A 6,647-nucleotide genomic window follows, 5' to 3' on the forward strand; every position below is an offset into this window, starting at 1 on the left:
AGGACCCCTGTGGGCAACCACAACCATGGTCATGGGACTGAAGGACTGGGCTCGTCGCTGGACCTCTGCTGCCTTGTGGAATCCAGTTATTTGTCTACCTTCAGATCAAAATAATTTTGGTTAATAAAGAGAGTGAGTCAGAGAGAGAGGCAGCATTGATCCAGCTGGGGTGGAAAGCAGGTTTTCTCATGCCATTGTAGGTTTTCTTGTCATCAGTGATTGCCCTGCAGTGGACTACTTTGATATACAATATCCTATACTACATTCACCCTTCTTAAATTACTTCATGGCCCTTGCTCTGATCCTCAGGATAGCCCTGATTTGGGAGAGTACAGAGCTGACAACCCCTGTCCAGTGAACTCTGGGTTTCTCACTCCCTGAGGTGTCTTCTCCTGCCAAAAATTCCTGGCAAACTGTAGCTAATCATGTGCAAAACACTGATGCTGTACCTCCAGGTGATTAGTATACCAAGCCAGCTCAATTTGGGCTTAGTTTAGGCTGTTGGCTATAAATAATCTTTTCTTTTTGGAAGGTAATAGATGAAAACTTCTTCCTTCCTGAAATGGAAAGGCAGTGGGTGTTTAAAGGTCTTACACCTTGCTTCAAAGCTGACCCACATGGGAGGAGATGAAACAGGAATGTGGCCTTTGCAGCTTCCCTGGGATGTGCAGTGAAGGGGCAGGAAATTTCTCTCCCTCTCACCATTGAGCGATAAGTATTTTCAATAGGATCTTTAATTAAAAAGTGTTGGGCTTTACAGTAAAGGTCTCCCAGCCCCTGCTGCCATTGTTCAGTGGGGATGAGGGAGATCAAACCCTAGAGCCTTCAAATGTTTGACTTACTGAAAGCTGCCCCTCTTCCTCAGTGCTCCCCTGTCCCTTACCCATGATGACACATTTCTTCTAAAAGCCATCCAGTCCTGTCCCAAAATGCACATGGTACTGAGTCCACTCAGACAACCTCAGCTGTTTAAACACTTTTGCTTTCCAAAAATGTTGGGTCCAAAGGGCAGAGGATTAGATAAGAACAATCCTAAAGGTGATTTAATACTTCGTATGAAAATGCTAATATGCTAAAGCAATTCCAAATATGAATTTAATACATAAATAATTAAGCAGCTCCTACTGGTCTCAAAGCACTGAGTATGAGAAATGAAGGATGCAAATATGATGACCGGAACAAGCCTGTGCTTCAGGTCCCAGACACTGGACTCAGAAAAGTGGGAAGTCATCCCCACCCATTCTTAAACACTCAATGTGTTGCCAATTACCTAAAACCAACAGTTATAATGGAAACATTTTTGTGAGAAATGATCTTCCTCATGTAAAGCATGAGCTTAAAATATCCTTATTCAGCACTGGATGCATTTCCACCCCTCTTCCCACACCAGAGAGGGCCCATGGGACCAATGGCTGAGGAGCAGCCCTGCCTCTGGCAGGCCTGAGATGGGTTCCCTGTTGCTCTCAGGAGCACCAGCCCATCCCTCTGAACACAGGTCCAGCAGCAGCATGGCAAGAAGAAAACTGAATATTAATTCTGGTTTTTTGCTGTTTTACCTTTCGTGACAGAGCAGGTCGGTCCCTGGGAGCAGAGCAAACCCCCTCAGCCCTATTACAAAATTCTGGCAGAGGAATAGTTGAACATTTGAAAATATCAAGACTTCAGAGACTTGAAATAACAATCTGAATGGCTACACTTCCAACAGTTTGGAAAAAACCCCACAAACTTTATTTTATTTTAATTGCTGTTTACCTGGGTTAAAGTTAAAACACTCTCATAAGGGTTAAAACAGCAACAGACTAATAAACCTGGAGGAGGAGGGTTAAGGCAGAGTTTAAATTTCTCTTTGTTTTGGGCAGGTGTGTTTGGGTGGGCTTTCTTTTGCCCTCCAAGGGCTCCAGTGATCCTCAGGTTCCTGAGGCTGAAGGCGGAGGGAGGTGCAGGTCTGCCCCACGAGGCCCCGTGAGGCCCCACGTGCAGAGCTGTGTCCAGCTCTGCCCAGCAGCAGCAGGATGTGCCTGTGGAGCAGGGCCGGAGGAGGCCGTGGGGATGTGTGGAGGCCTGGAGCACCTGTCCTCTGCAGGCAGGCTGGGAGAGCCGGGGCTGTCCAGCCTGGAGAGGAGCAGGGTCCGGGGAGGCCTCACTGCAGCCTCCCAGTGCCTAAAGCGGGCAGAGAGCGATGGGAGAAGGGCAAGGGTTTTAGACTAGAAGATTGGGGAGATTGGGATCACATGTTTGGCAGAGCTGTGAGGGTGCTGAGACATTGGAACCGGCTGCCCAGAGAAGCTGTGGATGTCCTGTCCCTGGAATGTTCCAGGCCAGGCTGGACAGGGCCCTGAGCAGCCTGATCGGGGGGGTGGCAGCAGAACCAGGTGATCGTTGAGGTGCCTCCATGGCGTTCTGGAGCTCCATGGGTGTGCGAAACGGAGACCCGTTACTGGGGCATGGAATGTTGGCACCGGTTGCCAGGGGCACTCCTGCTCCCAAGCTTCTGTTGACACAGAGTCTGCTGAGCCAGTTGACGGATTCTCTGCTGCGCAGCAGACGTGGAGCATCCGTCTTCTCCATCCCAGGTGGGAATAAAGACGATTTGCTGACTTTTGAGAGCCAAAATCTGGACTGACTATACAGGTGAGTGCAGACAATTCTTGAAAAGGCTTCTGATGCTGAGGGGCTGGTCTGGGCTGCAGGATGGGCTGCAGGTGGGCTCAAGTACTGGGGTCACGGACTTCCCCTCCAGTTATGGACAGAAACTGGAGACTCAAGAGTGGGAGTCTTGGGGCATGGGGGTATTCAAGAGAACAGGCATTCCAAATAGTTGATCTCTTCTTTTCTGATAGGTTTGGAAGAACAGTTTTCCGGAACTGTGAAAAATCTGCAGTGGGCTACCGGGAGGAACATAAGGGATCTCTTCCCTGACATTCCTTTTTTGGTGTTAGTCCCACTTGCTTTGCTGGTGGTTTTAGATCACAAAACACCATGAGCTCAGTAAGTACTTTACTACTCAATGCAAATCTGATTCTTGAAACATTTTGCAAGGGACTTCTAGAAAAGAATTCAAGAGTTTGGAGCAAATGCACAGAAACAGAAATCTTTCCAAACTTCCTGTGAGTTCCCGCTTTTGGATACTGAAGGTTCTGAATCTCTGTGGGTGCTGGCAATAGTTCAGAAATGCTTACAGTGTGAGTAACAACATGATGGAATTGGGAACTGGTCTCCTCATTTTCAAGCCATTGGACAGGCTGTTTGTTGATGAGGCAACATGTAGGAGATGAGGGGCGATGTCTTTTCCCTGATGCGATGTGCTAAGGTGAAAATGGTCCATAGCACCATTTGATGCATATTCCAGCCTTTGCGGGAATGTTTTCGGTATCCTCGTGTGCTGTCATTGGTGCTGCAGAACCCGAGGGCCGTGCTAATATTGCTGCCACAGAAAATGCTAAGGCTTTGTTCTCTCTCAGCATCAGCGAAAGCGCCCTGGAGGACCGCTTGATTCCACTCAAGCTCGGAAACGGAGCAGGCTGCTGCCCTCCAGTCCTGGTGGAACCTCGCAGGCAGAGATAGTAGAGCTTGGAGGAAGTGGTACACTTGCTTTTGAGCCTGGTAAGAACAGCAGTTGCCTCTGGAAGGTTTGGGTTCATTTGAATGTGTGCTTTTGCCAGTTTCTAGGCCCTTTACTGGGGAGGAAGGGAAACCTTGGGGTTTAGGAAGCACCTGATATGGCATCCCTAACAGCAAGCCTTCTGACAACTGTTTTGGTTTGTTCCTGAGCTCAATACACTGGCTGCTCGTGGGAGATGAGCTCTGCAGCAAAGGTCCTCAAGTGCTGCTCAAACACCTGAATGTGTGCTCTGATGAGCTGGTGGTCACCATAGATGCCACAGGGGAGGGTGGCAAGCTGAGTTTGGGATCTCCCAAAGTGGATGAAGATAAGGAAAAGTTTGTCTTTAGCTGTGCCCCATCCCTCAAGGGAACAATCTACAGTATGGTAAAACTGTAAAAAAAAAGGATCCCCTCTAGTGTTGGTTGGTTGCTTTTTTCCTTTTGTGTGCTAAACATTCCCCTGTGTGAGATGAATCATTTCTTGCTGTGAAGCTCCCATAGCTGTTGACATCCCACAGAACTTGGGAGGGGCTCAGCTGCTCTTCCTCTTGCACTGCCCCTTCAGAGGACAGGGCTGGTAGTGCTCCCTGTGGACTGCTGGGGCAAAGCTTGAGTGCAATGTTGGACGTGCTCCTGAAAAAAAGAAACCCAGGGCACAGTGAATCCAACCTCAGCCTGCTCCGCACTGGCAGCCCTTTTAATTCCTCTGCAATCTCTGATCTTGATTCTAACGTTCTGTTTTTCAGCTGATGAAGAAGTCGTCATAGATCTCACGGGCGAATCTTCTGAGCCTGAAGTCATCGTTATCAGTGACGATGAGTCTGATGTGGTAAGTAGTGAATGGCACACTCCCCTCCATCTTGCAGTCAAATTAGTTTTCTTGCCTGTCTTCTGGCATCTTACTAAGTACCCTGGCCTCAAAGGTTGGAACATGGCTCTGATTTACCACATTAGACACAGTTCCCAGTCGAGCCCAAACACACTCATGAACACATCAGCATCCCTGAGAATCGCTTGCAGAGAGGGGATGAACAACCTAAGAGAGGTTGTTGCTTCAGTGATTTAAAGGAGAGCACAGGAAGCCTTTGACTTCTCAAATGAGAAGTGTTTTAGCTGCAACATCAGTTTAAGGTACCCCTCCCACTGAGGTGTAAAACACAACTGCACCTTACTGGGGTGCAAACTAGTTCTGTTCCTTATTCCAAGAAGCCTTTAACAGAGTCACGTTTGTTTGCTTTTTTAAATTTCCCCTTCTATTTGGAAGGAATTGATTTACCAAAATATGGGTATTGATCTAATATCGACACCCAACTAAGACGGACATATACTCTCTAACAGAGTAGAGTCAGAAAGTGTATGTTTATTCCAGTGCCAGGCAGCTGTGCAGGATAGCTCCCTGATGTGCACTGCAAAATTACTAGCCAAACACAGAGTCTGTTTAATTAAAGAGGTCTTGAATATTCAAAATACAAATGCATATTTATAACATTGACACCTTCCATTCTCCTCTTCGTATGGTATTTAGTTTGAAAGTCATGAAGCATGCGTAGTTTGTTCTTTGAATTGCGTTGGCTGTCTCTTTATTTGGGGAGTGGTCTTAAAAGATGAAGTAAAGCTACTCTCCCTCACTTTGACCTTTCTACCTTTCTGATTTTTGACAATACAAATCACTCTTAGGGGACTTCCAGTTCCTCCTTTTGTGACTTCTGAATAGGCTCTCAGAGGTGGAAATTAGAAATTGTCTCCATTTCTTTGAATCTATTTATCAGGGTTTCTGTTTCTCGTTAAAAGCACAGCTAAACAAATAGAAAAGTGACAGGCAACTAGCTACCTACATCTAAAAACTTCTTTCAGGTCTGGCTCTCTTTAACTACTTATTAACACTTTATCAATTCCAGCTGGGCCATCTACTTTAACTAATTTCAACAAAGCTATCCCTTAACTAAAATCTTAATGTTTCTTTTAAAATCCATGTTTCAGAATATTTTTGATCCAGCCCACAGGGCAGTGTGTCTGCTCAAATTTGGGGTGCCGCTGCTGCTGTGCAAAGCAGAAACATGCAGCAAACATAGCATGGGAGCTATCTCCTGAAGAGCAGCTTTGGGTATGGGGTTTTATGTCTTCAGCAGCTCTTCATGTACTAAGCAGTGTTCAGGTGAATTAGCCAGTTTGGGGGAGAACGAGGGAAAGAAACAGCTCCAGCCCCAATCCAAGTAGGGACTGAAACAGGGGAGCAGGGAGTACAGTGTTCAGGGTGGTTCCTAAGTGCCTCCATTTCTATCGCCCTGCAGGACAGGGAGCAGAGCCAGCAGCAGCCACATCCTTCCAGAGCATCAGAGAATTCAGCCGAGGCCCTGGCAAGGGATGATGAAGAGGAACCAAGAGAAAATGATGGGTATGTGAGAGAGAAAGTATCTACTATCTAAACTCCAACTTCAGATATGTGGTAGGAATAAGTTTTTACCAAGCTTTTGGCTTCTGTGCAAATACTTCAGACCCGGAATAGAGTGGCCTGCCTGGAAGAGAATTAAAATAAACCCAGCAAAATCCAGCAGAAGCGTTTCTTCTCTGTTTGTGAAGCCATAATTGTATAGAAGAGAAAGGCTCGACATGCTGAAATGCTGGCAGTACATAGAAATTGTTGCAGTGGTTGTGTTTCTGGGCTGGGATGTTGCTTAATCAGAATAGGGCAATAGGTTTTAAGTACCACCGTTTTCTTTGTTGGTAACCCTTGGTGCCCAGTGAAATAAATGGCTGCACGTTCTTTCTGGTTCTGTTCCCTCTAGTGCATGGCCAGCAGGTCCTGCTATTCCTGTGACGAGGGAGGACAACAACTCAGAGGTGCAGGACAGGGAGCAGAGCCAGCAGTCTCCACTTGGTTCCAGGGAGGCAGAGAATTCAGCTGAGCTGTGGGCAGGTTACAATGAAGAGGAGCCAAGAGACAACGATGGGTATGTGACACATGAAGTGTCTCTCCAAAGTGTAATTTCTTACATACAGTTGACACAGGATTTTGCCAAACTGTTGGATTCTGCTTGATTCTG

The sequence above is a fragment of the Aphelocoma coerulescens genome, chromosome 4 (assembly GCF_041296385.1).
Source record: "Aphelocoma coerulescens isolate FSJ_1873_10779 chromosome 4, UR_Acoe_1.0, whole genome shotgun sequence".
Taxonomy (NCBI): Eukaryota; Metazoa; Chordata; class Aves; order Passeriformes; family Corvidae; genus Aphelocoma; species Aphelocoma coerulescens.